The sequence below is a fragment of the Chaetodon auriga genome, chromosome 23 (genome assembly GCF_051107435.1).
Source record: "Chaetodon auriga isolate fChaAug3 chromosome 23, fChaAug3.hap1, whole genome shotgun sequence".
NCBI classification, from domain to species: Eukaryota; Metazoa; Chordata; class Actinopteri; order Chaetodontiformes; family Chaetodontidae; genus Chaetodon; species Chaetodon auriga.
The window spans coordinates 3,498,509-3,515,352 of record NC_135096.1 but is presented as its reverse complement, the minus strand read 5'-3'; the positions used below and the strand labels follow the sequence as shown (position 1 = coordinate 3,515,352).

General features: G+C 39.9%; 1 protein-coding gene and 1 long non-coding RNA gene across 4 annotated transcripts in view; both read left to right on the top strand.

Annotated features, from left to right (window-relative positions):
* Positions 1 to 16,844, top strand: part of LOC143316079 (uncharacterized) — a 317,818-nt gene that overhangs the window by 39,438 nt on the left and 261,536 nt on the right. The window lies entirely within an intron of this gene.
* On the top strand, positions 1,376 to 4,907 carry LOC143316086 (uncharacterized). 3 transcript variants are annotated; one of them, XR_013076236.1, is made up of 5 exons: positions 1,376 to 1,679; positions 2,033 to 2,124; positions 3,952 to 4,014; positions 4,261 to 4,500; positions 4,601 to 4,907. It is a non-coding gene; the product is annotated as an uncharacterized LOC143316086 (long non-coding RNA). The 3 variants fall into 3 exon arrangements; XR_013076237.1 differs by having other exon boundaries at positions 1,376 to 2,124; positions 4,261 to 4,328; positions 4,411 to 4,500; XR_013076235.1 differs by having other exon boundaries at positions 1,376 to 2,124.

Below are 16,844 nucleotides of genomic sequence, written 5' to 3'. Positions count from 1 at the left end.
GAGAGATCAGCCAAAAAAAAAAAAAAAAAAATTAAATTTAAAAAAATCGAATCTGACCTTGTATTAAATATTCTTTTGTTTTTCTTGCTATTGTATTGTTGAACAGTGTGGAATTGATGAAAGCATAATTAAAAGCTTTTAAAACAACTAAATGTTTCAATTAAGGTCAAAATTGAAATATAAGCTTCTATTTTGGGTTCATATATTTTTATTATATTGAGTCAGTGCCTCACCAGTCGTGAACCTTACCGCACGTCACTGATTGCTTCCCGAGGCATAAGTAAACAAAACGCAGCTGTATTGATTCTTTTTTTTGTTGTTGTTTAATGTGTTCAAAATTTCAAATTAATTGCAATCATTAATACATTCATTGTCACAGCCCTAGTAATTTGAAACTTTTACATTTTTTTCTAGACCGATGTGCCATCTCCTCCCTATCCTGGTGAGGAAAATCTGGTGCAGCAACCACAAGCTTCTGTTTTGGTTGTAAAGACGGGGGTATGTTTTATACTTAACACTGTACATGACTATAGATATTGAGTAAGAACGGCTATAATGACTGATTGATGTTTTCTGTTTTTAGAGCTGCTGTAAAATGGGCAAGATAGAGATTTGTCTCACTGTTGCTTTTGTCACAGTGTCTGTGACTGTGATAGTTTCCTTTCTCATTTACCTGTTCCTGCACTATTTGAAGGACAAAGAAGTTTAAATAAAAAAAAAATCACCTGGAGGAGATTAATTATTCTGTGATTGATTACACTATTTTGTCACATAAAGTGTCACACTCGCTCCTGCTCCATCCAGAAATAATAGCCCACACCAACCGCCACCTCACTCCTGCCCACCCCGTCCACAGTTATAATTGGTGATTCAATCACCAGAAACCTCCGGGTTTTTAACGCAGTCACGCATTGTTGCCCAAGAGCCACAGTCCCAGTTATCCTGAATAAATTGCCGAGTCTGCTGCGCTCATTGCCATTGTCCATTAAACGAGTTATAATCCACGTTGGAACAAACGACACAGCTCGGCGGGAGTCTGAGCAGAACAAGAATGATAAAGATAAAGATCTTTTTAGCCTTTTAAACTCCTGTGGAAAGTCTATTTTTATATGCAGTCCGATCCCAACTGTGGCCCCTGGAGCAGAGCGCTTCAGCAGAATTCTTGCGCTCAGCTCGTGGTTACAGTCCACCTGCAGAGAGCGTGATATAGGCTTCATTGACAACTTGAATCTATTCTGGAACCGCTTCTCTCTTTTCAGGCCCGACGGAGTCCATCCAAATAGGCTGGGTAGCTGTAAGTTTGCAACAACACGCCGCTCTATCTGCTGCCTTACGTGATTGACTGTATAAGGTAAGCCCCTCTCTCACCTGAATCAGTAGCTCCTCTCTCTTCGTCACCGGTTCCCCCTCAGGTCACTGTCCAGACTGCACACAGTACTAACTCCCTCTGTTGGCATCCCTTGCTATACAGACCATTATAACAAACAGAGCTTCCTGTCCTCAGCACAAAGATGGTTAGTTTTTTGACCATCTTTAGATCAGAGAAGTGTTAAAGGAGTCGCCAGAGTTGACAGAGGCTGATGAGAAGCTGTATTTAACCTCAGAAAACATTCGTGGAAGGCTGAGGAAACTGTGTTTGAATCTCTCAGACTTCTACAGGAAGGACTGCTGGAATTGAGGTACTGTGGGAAAACATTACACAGCATACAATATGTTATTTTATCATTACAAATACTACTTGTGGTTGACAATAGACAAAGATAAAATGAGTAATCCTTCCAATCTTTGCATTATAGTCACTTACACATGTATATTTTCCAAATATGGAATAAAAACCACTACTATTTCCAAGTATAAAGTCTAAAGTTCTACATACTTCAAGTATTGAATATTAATAACTAATGGTTCCAAGTTTAGCATCCACAGCCATTTATTCGAGTTTTGAAAATCAATCACTAATGCTTCCAGGAAATCTATGTATAGACTTCATTGACAACTTTAATCTATTCTGGAACCGCTTCTCTCTTTTCAGGCCCGACGGAGTCCATCCAAATAGGCTGGGTAGCCCTAAGTTAGCGACAACACGCCGCTCTATCTGCTACCTTACGTGATTGACTGTATAAGGTAAGCCCCTCTCTCACACCTGAATCAGTAACTCCTCTCTCTTCGTCACCGGTTCCCCCTCAGGTCACTGTCCAGACTGCACACAGTACTAACTCCCTCTGTCGGCATCCCTTGCTATACAGACCATTATAACAAACAGAGCTTCCTGTCCTCAGCACAAAGGTGGTTAGTGCACTAGAAATCTACGCCGGCTGACAGTTATTCTAAACAGGCTATAGTTCACCCCCTGCTTAAAAAAACAAACCTAGACCCATCCTTGCCAGAGAATTATAGACCTATATCAAAACTTCCTTTCATCTCCAAAGTCTTAGAAAAGGTTATTCAAGAACAGCTACTTCGTGTTCTTGATTTGCACAATATCGCCGACAAATTCCAATCAGGATTCCGCAAACTCCACTCCACTGAAACAGCTCTTCTTAAGGTCTCTAATGACATTTTAATGGCTGCTGATACTGGTCACTGTTCTGTTTTGATTTTATTAGATCTTAGCGCAGCATTTGATACTGTGGACCACCACATTTTAATTCACAGGATAAAACACCTAGTGGGCATTTCAGGTATTGCATTAGAGTGGTTTAAATCATACTTGGCTGATAGAACACTCTCTGTCTCTGCTAACGGTTTTACTTGAGACGCTGCTGTGCTGGCATGTGGTGTTCCTCAAGGCTCAGTCTTGGGACCAATTTTATTCTCTATTTATATGCTTCCACTCAGTCTAATTATTAGTTCTTTCCCTAACATCTCCTACCATCTGTATGCTGATGACATTCAGCTATACTTCTCATTTAAACCTGCTGAGATTGACAACCTATCTATGTTAAATGACTGTTTATGGGAAATTAGGCAATGGATGGCAAATAATTTGCTTCAGCTGAATGATGATAAGACTGAGGTCATGATCTTTGCCCCTGATAAATTTCAAGTCCCTATTAACGAGAAACTTGGTGCCCTATCCCATTCTACTTGCTCCAACATACGAAACCTTGGTGTAATTTTTGACCAGTCAATGAGCTTTGATAGTCACATTAAGGCACTGACTAAATCTAGTTTCTTTCATTTAAGAAACACAGCTAAATTAAGGTCTGTTGTCTCAATAGAAGATTTGGAGAAATTAATTCATGCGTTTATTTCCTCACGTTTAGACTACTGTAAGTCCCTTTTTACCTGCCTCAACAGATCGTCAATTCAGCCTCTACAATTGGTTGAAAATGCTGCTGCTAGGCTTTTAAACCGGTCTAGTAAATGGCCTCACATCACCCCTATTTTAACTGAACTGCATTGGCTACCAGTCAAATTTAGAATTCAATTTAAAATCATAGTGCTTACTTACAGAGCCCGACACGGCCAGGCCCCAAAATATATCAGGAACTTCCTGCACCCTTACACCACGGGCCAAGCATTAAGATCATCTAACACGGGTCTGCTAAGTGTTCCTCGGACAAATTTCAAAACTCGTGGTGATTATACTTTTGAATGTGCAGCTCCAAAACTCTGGAACAGCCTTCCAGCTACGTTGAGATGTATTGACTCTGTGGAAAGCTTTAAAAAACACTTAAATCCCACTTGTTCAGACAGGCGTTTGGATAACTTCTGACATTTTACATCCCTCTCAATGCTGCTTGTATGACTGCATATTTCATGTGTTTTTTATGTACATATGTATTTTATTCTATTCATTTATTTTCTGGTGCTATATATGATTGTATGTTTATATGACTGTTGTACGCATACATATTTGATTTTAATGTTGTGTAACTGTAAAGCACTTTGTGACCGGTGTCTGTGAAAAGTGCTATATAAATAAACTTTGCTTGCTTGCTTGTTTAGTCTTCACAGAGTTCCAGTTGTCTGGAAATTAAAGAGGAAACCCAAGAGGAACTAGGCTCACCAGTAAGGACACAAGTTATAGTACACCCCCCCCCCCCCACACACACACACACACACACACACACCACACACACACACACACACACACACACACACACACACACACACTGCTTTCACAATATGTGAAATATCTCTCTTCTTTTAAAAGTACTCTGAAAATTCTGAAAGAAATGTGAGTAAAACAAGAGTATTAAACAGAAGACACATATCTATTGCCAGTTTAAATGTGTGGCATTTTTTTATTTTAAGGAGCCTACTAAGTACTGGAATTTCCCCCCACGGGACGAATAAAGGAATGTTGAAGTACCAGGAACCTTGTAAGGACAAGCAACCTGTCTAAATGCTCGGTATGTAACAGCTCTGTAATGTAATGTATGTAATGTTGTGTTTTTTTAAAAGAAACTAAAATTCAAAATGGCAGCATTTAGAGGTGAGAGGGTCCTTATCCAGATCGCTGACCGGCATCTGACAGAAGTTCCTCATTACCATGTAAGACCATCATCCTAAGTTCTTAATTTTCTTGTTGTGTGTGCTGTATTTTAGACTCATTATGTAATTTGACAATAAAAAATTCTATATTCTACTGCAGCCCCTTGATGACGTGGGCCCTCCTCCTTATCCTGGTGAAAACAACAGGGTGGCGCAAACACAAGCAGCAGCTGCTGTTGTTGTAAAGGCAGGGATATGTGTTATACTTAGCAATGTCCATGACTCTAGATTGTTAGTAAGGATGGCCTGAATGACTGATTGATGTTTTCTTTTTGTCATGCTGCTGTAAACCTGACAAGATGGAGATCTGTCTTATGACTAATTTGGCGATAGTGGCCATCCTGACTTTTGTTCTTGCATTATTTCTCTTTATCATGTTGATGCTGCAGTGAAATAAATGTCATTGTTCAAACCCACTAATTGTCATGCTTAATTAGGTAAAGTCCTGTATAGATATTTTGAAGTATTAAGGTAACAAATGACACAAAATGGGAAGAATAAGCAAATCAAAAGCCTGACTCACCAATCCCAAGAATGTGATAATTATACTCTTGATTAAAAAGACTGAATCCCTCATTTCAAGAAAAAGGTTGTTATATTTAATGCCCGGGACACACTGCCTGCGTGTGCAGTGCGTGTGCGTTCTGCATCTCATCTAGAGATTTAGAGAGTCTCGCCTATTTTTTCTGCGAGACGTGTGTGTGTATCTGCAAAATAGCCTGAAAATGATCTGTTTTTATTCATATTGACAAAATACCATCAAGATTAAACAGAATCCCTTCATTTGTTAACAAGGCTTTTATTTATTCTATTATTTATGATGCTTATCAAAGGCAAACTCAATGTACAAAGACAGGACTGGCAGGCAGAGCCACGCAGCAGCGGCGCAGCAGACGCACTGCATGTGTGAACGCCACACGCGTGCGAGCCGCAGCAGTAGAGGTAACGCCACGAACACGCACTGCTCACACAGGCAGTGAGTCCCAGGCTTAAGAATACTTGTTTTATGTTAATGTTTTCTGCAAAAAGTCTTATTCCAAATGAGTGACATTTTATACTATCTCCAGTTCCCAGAATACAGTATGAAAGTGAGTATTAATTTTTGATTCCAGCAATGTTAATTAGATTTGGTATTCCAAGTTTGCATTCTCTTCCACTTAATAATAAAAATAATAAAGAATTTTTTTTAGTACTTTTTAGACAATATTATATTCACTAAAAAAAAAGTCTTATCCCAAATAATCCCAATAATACAGTATGCAAATAAGTATTAATTGTTAATTACAGCAATCAATGTTAAAAATGAGGATCGGTATTCCAAAATTTCAATCTCTTATACTTAAATATTTCCAAAACGAGCACATGCCAATCACATTTGTGATTGGTTGCCAATGGTCCAATGAGAAATGAGCTGGTTGAGAGTATAAATACAGCCTCCAGGAAATATCTTCACAAATGACAAGCAGCCGATGGTCATGAGATGAAGGTAAGATGCAATTACAAAAATAAAGTGAAAATGACTAATCCTTCCAATCATTGCATTGTCACAAAGCCAGTCAAGTTTTAGCATTTTCAATAAACTGAATATTAATCACTAATTCTTAACAAGGGTTTGCTGTCACAGTCCAGCATAGCTCTTACCTGTGCTGCAGCTCTTCAGCCACGCCCCATACCTGCCTATCTGCACACCTCGCCAATGAGAGTCATCAGGAGGGTATTTAAGCCACGCTGTCATTCTTCCCAGTTGCCTGATTGTCTCTGCGCCATGCCAGACTCTCCAGCGTTCTTATCCAGACTGATCTCCAGTGTCCGACCTCGCCTGTTCCTGACTACTCCTTCTGTCCTAGCCCTGTGTCTGTGGGTGTGCAGATCTTACCGCCTCGGTGGTTTCAACCATGCCGAAATCTGTCTGTGATTTCCGCGTTCGATCCGCTCTCCTCACACTAACTCCCTCTGAGCCGGCTCTCTGCTCAGTACGGCACATTGTTGCTCCGGTTGTCCGTTTCCCCGTATTCCCTGTAAATCGGCCGGTACTGCAATTGGGTCCTCCACTAGCTCGTTACAGTTAGCAACATAAGTACCATATTTCATATGTTAACTATCGAGCGCTAAGTCTTCTAAGTTTGGCATCCCAAGTAATATATTACAAATAATGAATATTGAGTGCTAATTCTTAGCAGTTTAGCATTCTTACTTCCAAATAATGAATATTGAGCACTAAACATCACTTTACAAGTTTAGCATTCTAAGTACTATATTGCAAATAATTAAAATTGAGCAGTAATTGTTAACAAGGGGAGAGGGTCCTTGTCCGGTCAGTTTCCGGAAAATGCAGGATGATCTTGTTTTCCTGGTCAGACGAACATCTTGAGTTTTTCATTTTCATGTTTAAGCGTGCTTCATTTTAGACTCATTAAAAGTTGAGTATGCAAGGTTGGAGAAACCAGCCAGAGAAGCTAGATTTTGTCTCAGTGACATGAAAACACCTAACATTATCATAATGAAGTTGGCAATTGAACAGTAAGTTTTTCTGTTGTTATTTCTGGCTCACACTAGGATCTAGGCTGTGAGCAGACTTTGTTATTGTTGTTATTGTGTCACGGTGCACTCGCTCTCACTCTCTGAGTTTCGATAGTAGGGTCGGGTGACGTGGGTCACGATAAAATACAAAGATAAAATACAAGTGACTAAACCTTCCAATCTTTGCATTATAGTAACTAGCCTTTCCAGGTTTAGGCTCTTAAGGTATGTATTCCAAATATTGAATCAAAATCACTACTGTTTCCAAGTTTAGAGTCCAAAAATCTACATGCTCCAAATACTGAAAATGAATCACTAATTTTTCAAAGTTTTGCATCGAAAGCAATACATTCCATGTTGAGTATTGTTTATTAATGCTTCCAAGTTTAGCATCCAAAACAATATATTCCAAGTATTGAATATTGATTACTATTGCTTACAGGTTAACCATCCAAAGCAATGTATTCCAAGTATTCAATGTTAATCACTAATGCTTCCTCGTTTAGCATCCAAAGTACTATATTCCAAATGTTGAGTATTAATCACTTATGCTTCCAGTTTTTCCATCCAAAGCAGTAAATTCCAAATATTGAGTTTAAATCGGTAAATCTTCCACGTTCAGCATCAAAACTTCTGTGCCTTCCAGATAGTCCATAATAATTGCTAATGCTTCCAAGATATGTAGTTATTGCCTGTTTGAGTATGTGGCCTTATCTATCGTCTAGATGCTATGGCAACTAAGTGGATGCCTTTCAACACTTACCCATGAAGTCTTCTTGCTGCCTTTGTCCTGTAGCATGGGGTAGTACTGTACTATTCTCTTAGCCATAGCTGTAACCTCTGGTTTTGATGGGTATCTGTCTGATTCTCCATCACCTTCGGCCCTCAGGACTGCAATCATACTGGTCATGGTGTTCCAGATGAGTTTGACATTTCAAAGTTGCCCTCCTCACCTTTTTTTTGCCAAATCAAAGTATTGTTTTCGGACTTGTTCAAGTTCAGAGTCGGTGTGCAACACATATTCTGGGAAAGACAACTTGACAAACTTTTCTGGGGTCATGCACTTTGCAGGATACTCTTTCACAGTGGTGGTCTGTGGCAAGGGTGACTCATTAAAAGAAGTAATACTGTCCTTTGAGTGAGAGTCTTCTCTGCCAGATTCCTGTAAAATCAAAAACCAACAAATAAAAAATACAACCAAATGGTAACGGCAACATTTCATGTTTAATTGTGTACATTAAGACTGAGGTTCCATTTGTTAGCCTCATTCAGAAACTGACCTCATCCAAATCATCATCGCAGGCACGCCAGACTGCTTTTCTCCGAAAGAAGTTTTCTGGGCCTGGGAAAAGATCCCGCAGGTCTTCATGAGACAGGGTGCCCATCATTTCCTCACCGACGTTTGCAGCTGTGAACATTTTAGAATTAATGAAAAGTTGAATTATTGTGCTGCAGTGATCAGGGGGCGCCCAAAAAAGTTCTTCCAGACATTTGTACAAGAAAGAAAGAACATATTGTAATGGGCAGAAACATTTTCACATTAAGCATACAATACATTGCATTTGTCTGTCATTGCATCTATAATATCTTGAATTAGACATTCACAACTTTGCTTTTCGGTCTGATTTCGGGTACACACGTTAATATACATAAGCAATTATTTTACATGCACACATTTAATTTAAAACCACACACTGTGAAAAAATATTTAACAACAGCAAGTTTTTGATAACATCTGGTCTTTATTTGATCCAAAGCTCAATCTACGTTAACCTTAGCCTTCAAAGTCGATTTAGCAATGTCATCTAGTTGGTCCATGCTCGTAACCTAGCCAATGATAGCAAGCTAGCTTTGAGCTCCCCTCGCCAGTTGGATCAGTCTGGCAGCAAAATCACAATACATACTTAACACTTTTTTAAAAACACGTATAACGTTAAAAACTATATGGTATTTTGACCCAAAGTTGTGAAAATCGTATTAATGTACTTACAATTGTGCACGGCTTCAACCCCCTCGGTACTATGCGCACTTACTGCGTTTCACTAACGGCCGACATGCAACGCGGTGGTAGTCTCAGGTTAATGATGTCATAATCCGTCGACGGAGTTGTAGTTCGTAGATCGTTAGCGTTTAACTTAGAAAATTAAATTCAGGCTTAAAGATAGTGACAGTGGTGTTGCACAGTAAGGAATATCATGATAAACAAAATGTGTAACTGTCATAAATGTCTGTTGGCCTCCAAATTTATTTCCGCGAAATTCAACAACCTCCGGTCTGCCTACAAAAATACGTCATCACTGCGGCGCGGCGGTGCTGAGGTATTTAAACAAGAAATGAAACAAGCGGGCGATAAATGTGCTGCTGCTTATTTGTAAGACAACTTGGAGACCTGTACTACCACTCGAGACAGCTGGGTCCCTAAAGATAAGCTGAGCTTCGGTAAGTATTGCATTTAACTTTTGTGTACATACGTATAATGTTATCGTCCTTTGAGGTGTACCACGAAGCCTGATGGTGATGATAAATTATTAATGCAATTTAAGCACGTGATGTTCATTGCTGACTGTAACTCATCCTTCAAAAAAAAAAAAAAAAAAAGAAAAGAGAAAGGGAAAAAAAAAGAAAAACTTGGCTTCCTTTATCAATGCAGCTGTTTTCTGATATAAATTGGTGATTTTCCAATAAAATGCATTTACTTGAATCCAGTGAAGTTTATCTCTTAAATCAAGATTATGTATCTTCTACAAATGACACCTCAGCTTGAAAAATGCACGAAATGTTAAATGAAGCTAGTTTCTTGTAAAATACAAGTCAAAACAAGATCATTTCAAGATTGTTTGACTTAACAAGATATTTATGAATGAATGAATGGATGAATAGTTTATTTCGGTTACATAGTGCAAAAAATACAAAGATCATTTCAACCAAAAGTTTTCATAATCAATAGCCGAAAAAGGAAGAGGCTGAAGCACCAGGCTTATTATTGCCTATCCTGTACTGTCCAATGACTATCCCAGAATATCAACAATAGAAAGAAAAATAAATGATACTCATTATACTCTAAATTAAAATCCCTAATTGTGTTACAGTTCATCAACTTGCATTATAAGCATCAATTATTTTACATTTTAAGGTTTTCTTGAACATTAACAGAGAACTGCATAGCTTCAATTCATCATTGAGTCCATTCCACAATTTGACACCCAAAACTGAAACACACCGGTATTTTATATTAGTCCTCACTTTACATGTTTCAAACATAAACAAACCTCTTAAATTATAGTTTCCTTCTCTTCTTTTAAAAAAAGTCTGAATACAAACAGGAAGGCTGTTATTCACCACACGAAAAAGCACTTCCAATGTCTTTAAATATACAATATCAAAGAATTTTAAAGTAACAGCTCCTATAAATAATTGGTTAGTTGATTCTCGGTATCCAACTTTATTTATTATTCTAATTGCTTTTTTCTGTAGTTTATTAATTGGGTCCATATTTGTTTTATATGCATTTCCCCAAACTTCAACACAGTATGACATATAAGGCAACACAAGAGAAGAGTACAATATATGCAGACATTTCTTATTTAGTAAATCCTTTACTTTATGAAGAACAGCCACTGATTTAGATAATTTACGTTTAATGTATTCTTTGTGTGGCTTCCAACACAGTTTATGATCAATAATCACTCCCAAAAACTTAGTTTCACTGACTCTTTCAATTTCAATACCATTCAAATTTAATTTTATGTCCCAATTGGCCTGCCTACCACCAAACACCATAAATTTAGTTTTATTTTCATTTAGTGATAACTTATTTAAATAAAGCCATTTTTTTAACATGATCAATTCCCTTTCTATGATTTGTATTAGTTGTTCCATGTTCTCCCCTGAGCAAAATACATTTGTATCATCCGCAAACATTACAAATTTTAATATATTTGAGACTGTGCAGATATCATTTAAATAAAGTATAAATAACATAGGTCCCAATACTGAACCCTGTGGGACACCACAGGTTACTCTTCTCAGATGTGATTCAATATTATTCATTTTCACATACTGAAACCTATTACTTAAATAACTTTTTAACCAATGAAGTACAACACCTCTTATACCATATTGTTCACATTTCTGCAGGAGTAATGAGTGATCAATAGTATCAAATGCTTTTCGTAAGTCAATAAACACACCCACAGCATATTGTTTTTTATTTATTGCTGTTGCTATATTTTCTACAAATTCCATCACTGCCAACGATGTTGATCGATTTATTTAAGGTGCATTGTCTCAAAACAAGTCCCTCCATCTTGCTGAAATGTTACTTGTAAAGTGAATTCATCTTAAATCAAGTGGGATGAGACATTTTGACTAAAAATAAGACTAATAAACTTTGTAAGATTTTCACCACATTCACCATATTGTCCTTTTCATTCTACTCCAGCCAGGTGAGGACCCTGTGCTTTACCTGGAAAAGCGGCCTCTCTCCTCACCGGTGCTGATCTTTGATGGAACAGTCGACATTGTCGCTGTGGGAAACGTACCAGTGAGCACCCTCCCCCAGGAGGATGTCTGGGAAGGGTTGTTGGTGTTAATGGCGTACTACTGCACTTTGCACTTGACATACCCAAAATGTGTTGCAACGCTCCTCTCTGTCATTCAAACCGAGGTAGTTGGTGATGTCATCCACGACCAAGATGCCACTAACGCTTTAAGTGAGTCAGGTTGACCATTTTGTGATTTCTATTATTCGTTTTTAGTGGATCATCTTGTTTTGGCATTTACAGTGTATGTGTGTGATTTCTGTGCCAAATTAATTTGGTCTTTGTTTGGGCCACAAAAAAAATCTTAAAATACTTTAATTCTGATTTTAAAATTGTGGAACAACCCTGACACAGTGTTGATGGTGTAGTTATTAATCCTGAGAGTTAAATAAACGTTGATGCTTATCATACATGCAGTCCTGGTTGTGATTTCAGTCGAGTCAGTTGAGATGTATAATCTTAGAATAAGGTCGGGTTTTAAGTTTTTGGGTTTAGTTTTAATCACACTTCACTAGTACTGAGTAATCTTCACTTAAATTAGTAATGTTTTTCTTGTTTTTAAACCTTGATCTGCTAAAAATGAGAAAATAAAAAATGAAAACAAAAATTATTTGCTTATATTTAGTATTTTTCACTTATTATTAAGTTTGATTTCAAGGATTTTGACCTAAAAATCAGCATTTTCAGCTTATTTTAATCCTTTTACATACTCACCTGGGAAAACTTATTTCCAGATTTAAAAATCTTGTTTCAAGGTTTCTTATCAAGTAAAATTTACTTGCTGCATGGACGGGTAATTTCACTAGTTTCAAGTAATTCTCTTCTCAAATGTAGTGTTTATATCTTATATTTGGACTAACCTTTTCTGCAGTGCACTGGGTTTGAGGTTTGGAGACCACATTTGAAAGTGGGAGCTCTTGCTGTCACGACCGCAACTTCCACACTCCCCCACTCGAGACGTCAGCACCACTGACGGTGAGGACGGAGAGGCGCCAGGTTTTCTGCTGTCGCCTAACCGCTGTCAGGAAGTTCCTCTGAGCTCCAGAACTCAGGGCTGGTGATCTGTACCTGCCGTCAAACTGATCATCACTCGGATCACTCTTACTGAGTTATTATGTGGATTTGTTTGTGCAATGCCCGTGGAGGTATCAATATTGTCTTTATTGTTGCTATGGAAACCAATGACCTCCCTCAAGCCCTGAGCTCAGTGGAATGTTGATGTCATCTCTGATAGATCAAAGCCACTTTGTGACGTATCAAAGGAGTGGACCAGGGCTTTGGAACACAGGTCCTTATATGGATGAGGTTTCACTCCAGGTGTTGCTGGATTGACCTGAGAGCCCATCCAGGATTCACCTGAGGATTTTGTTGAATTCACTTTGATTTTACTACTTTCCAAGTGTTTTCACGCAGATGTTTTGAGGTGTGAGAGATTTTTCAAGAGGCTTTGTGAGTTGGTCAGTGGTTGCAATGGTTTAAAAGAGATTTTACTGGAGGATTAGTGGTTTCGCTGGGTTTGAGGTTTGGAGACCACATTTCAACTCTGGGAGCAATGTCCGTCCAGGTATTTTGCATGGCACAGCGAGGACACCTGCCTCTCCATCTGTACACACTCATTTCCTATCAATGCGTGTTGGTACCTCAGCATCTTTCCTGGTGTTGTTGTGCTTTCTTCTCTCATAGGTTCCCGTGGATCATGGCTGTGCATGTAATGTGGATGATGGACATGGTCCTCTCATGTTTATGTCCCAGTTTTATACTAGGCTGACAGTAAGTTGTTTTAGTGATTTATAAGGATTTAGTGGTCATTACGTGTCTCACTCTTTCGGGTTGACAGATAGATGTTCATCGATGACTTTCAAAAGTTGTGTGACGTACAGACACTCTTGGATGGTAGCGGCAAATGCAATGTACTCTGACTCACACCTGGACAGCCTCAGTTGGTTGCTTTTTGGTTGTCCATGACACTAAAGTGCTGCCCTTGTATATGCTTATACAATAGCCTGATGTGCTTTGTCTATCAGTGACATCAGCAGCCCAATTCGTGTCACTGTATGCCTGTTTATCCAGGTTCTCATCACTTTTCCTGTAGCACAACTCTTTGTTAGTTGTGCCTTTGAGATACCTCAGTATATGCTTAACCGTACCCCATTGCTGTGCAGTAGGTTCAGTAACGTACTGTGACAATTTGCTGACAACACAGCTCAAATCAGATCTGGTACACACAATCAAACAGATGAGGCTTCCTACTGCCTCTCTGTATCTTGTGTCATCATTCATCAGTGCTGCATCATCCGTGTAGTTCAGTTTTTGTTCACACGGTGTGGATCTAGGTTTACAATCCTGCATGTTGAACCTCTCCAGGAGTTTTTCAACATACTTTGTCTGTGACATTGTCACACAGTTGTCACTCTGGTTCAATGCCAAGAAAATATCTGAGTTTGCCCAAATCCTTCATTTTGAACCTTGCTGTAAGCATGTCTTTCACAAGCTGCAGTGCATTTTCATCACTTGCTGCAATAATGATGTCATCAATCCAAATAACCATGATCACCTTATCATGTTCGGTTTCCCTTGCGTAAACACAGTGGTCAGCCTGGTTCTGTACAAACTTGTTTTGGGTTAGATAGTCATGCAAAACCTTGTTCCAATTCCTGCCTGATTGTTTTAGCCCATACAGTGACCTCTCTAGCTTACACACCAACTTTTCATGTGTGAGATTTCACCTCGTACCCCTCTGGCTGTTCCACGTAAATCTCACATTCTATTGGTGCATTTAAGTAGGCTGTTTTTACATCCATTTAGTGCAAAATCAAATTTTCTTGTGCTGTTTTCTGCATCAGCACTCTGATACTAGTCAAGTTAGCTGTAGGAGAAAATGTCTCCTCATAATCTACATCCATCTTTTGACTGTATCCCTTAGCAACATATCGGGCCTTGTATTTCTCAGATCCATCAAGATTGTTTTTAATAGCATACACCCATCTACCCCCCACTGCTTTCTTTCTGGACTTGATCAGTCTCGTCATCAGACACATATTTAGACATTCTACAATCTGTGTATCTGTCTGGCATCCTTCTCTCTCTCGAAGGGTAACACCTGGGCTCAGGCTCACACTTGACCTCTACTGGCTGTGGTTGGTGGTGGCTCACTCCAGGCTGGTGGCTCACTTCAGGATTATGTTCTAGTGAGACATGGTGATCTGGACTTTTGGACTTGTACTGTACAAAGTCATCTACAGGTGTGAAGTTAGTCTGTGTCTGCTGACCTCCACCTGTTTTAGCCACAAATTTTACCACCCTGCACTTCTGCACTTTCTTAGTGTCAGGAAAGTAGACAATGTATTCTGGACTGTTTTTGTCATACCCGATGAAAACACCCTTTTCACACCTTGGATCTAATTTTCTTTTGTTTTGTTTTTAAGCAAAACACTCCAACCCAAACCTCTGCATTCTAGACAGGTTAGGCCGTCTGCCTGTCAGTGCTTGGATTGGTGTCTGCTTTGTGCGTTTATTAAAACACCTGTTCCTCTCCACAAGTCCACAGTTGTTTTGGCAGATTACTTTCAATCAACATGCACCGTGCCATATCAAGAAGTGTGCGCCAATTGTGCTCAGCAGTGCCATTCTGGTGAGGAGAGTAAGGTGCTGATGTCTCATGTCTAATCCCATGTTTAATGAGTAGAGCCTGGTAACCTTTTCCTGTGTATTCAGAACCATTGTCAGATCTGAAACACTTGATCTTGCCGTATGGGGCTGTGTCAGCCAGAAACTTCTCTGTAGCTTTTTAAGAAATACACAAACACTGTACTGGAAAAGTCATCAGTGAATGAAAGTGCATATCTGTGACCATCTCTGGACTCTGGGTGGATCGGTCCTGCCACATCTGTGCGTACTAGCTCTGGAGGTGTTTTAGCTCTCGTATCAGGGTCTCTGTTTCTGGTTTGGAAAAATTTCCCAGAGTGCACACTTTACAATGTGGAGGGTTTTTTTGTTGGATCTTTAATTTTCATGCCATCAACAACACTTTGTAACCTCTGAATGTCATCATAGTTGCAGTGCCGCAGAATCTCATGCCATGTCACACATCCTTCCCTTTCTTGAAGATCACGGTGGCTCTGCTGGCAGTGGCTGCTTTCACCGTGAAAATAGGATGGGATGTACAGGGCTGCCTCAGCATGGTGTTCAGATGTCTGCCTCTGCTGTCAATCAGACAGACCTCGGCATAGCCGCGGCGCTCTGCCACCCCCTTGCACCTCGTGCCATCAGCCAGCTCCACGCAGTGTGTCTCAGCCTGGAACTCCTCATCAAACCTCAACCATCAAACCTGAACTTGGTGAGATCTGTGATGATATGCGATGTTGCCCCGCAGTCGACCCCCCCGGAGACATTGCGTGTGTCGTCTTGGTCTCTGCGCTGTTTCCTTCTGTAGGTGGTGTCCCGGTGTGTGGTGCTCCTGCAGTGACTGCACCACAACTTGCGCTGGCAGGCTCTGGCCAGGTGTCCCTTCGGGCCGCATTTGAAGCACGCCAGGTCCGCTGCTGCCCTCTCTGCTCCCCGGTCACCTGCGCTGGCAGGTCTCCCTCTCGTATCTTTTGCCGAGTTTAAAACAAAGCTACGCAGTTACAAGGACACAGAAAAGATGCGTGCCTTCATCACGTTGTCATCTGTTGCTGCAGCCAGCATCTTCTCTGTGTCCTTGTAGCTGCGTAGCTTTGTTTTAAACTCGGCAAAAGATACGTTCTCAGCATGCTGTGTATTATGAACCACAAATGGTTTGAAGGACTCAGGCAGCCCCTTCAGAACCATAACGTCACTTAACGTTTCTCCAACATTTCTCAAAGCTGTGATTGTGGTCTCAGCGCGGATCACGTGTTCAGTCACACTTTCACTGTCTGACTTTTGAAGTGATGTCAGTTCTGTATAAAGGTTGATTATGCGTGGCTTTCCTTTACCTCGTTAATAGTCCCTTAAAGTCTTCAGAGCTTCTCGCCCGTCGTCTGCTGCCTCTCGCATTACCAGCGATAGACTTTTGTCATTCAAGAACTGAATAAATTCTGCATATGCCTCGGCATTCTTGGCTGCATCCACTGGCAGCTCCTCTGCGTCTTCCGTTTCGGTGTCATTTAAAACAATGTTTTTCAGGCCCTGCAGAGGAAGGTGGCCCAAATATTTCTTCTCCCATAGTTCGTAATTCTTTTCATCTCCGTCAAATAGGAGCCGAGACCAGCGGCTTGTGTCTGCGATTCTTCTGCTCATGGTGCTAACAGCATCTAATCATCA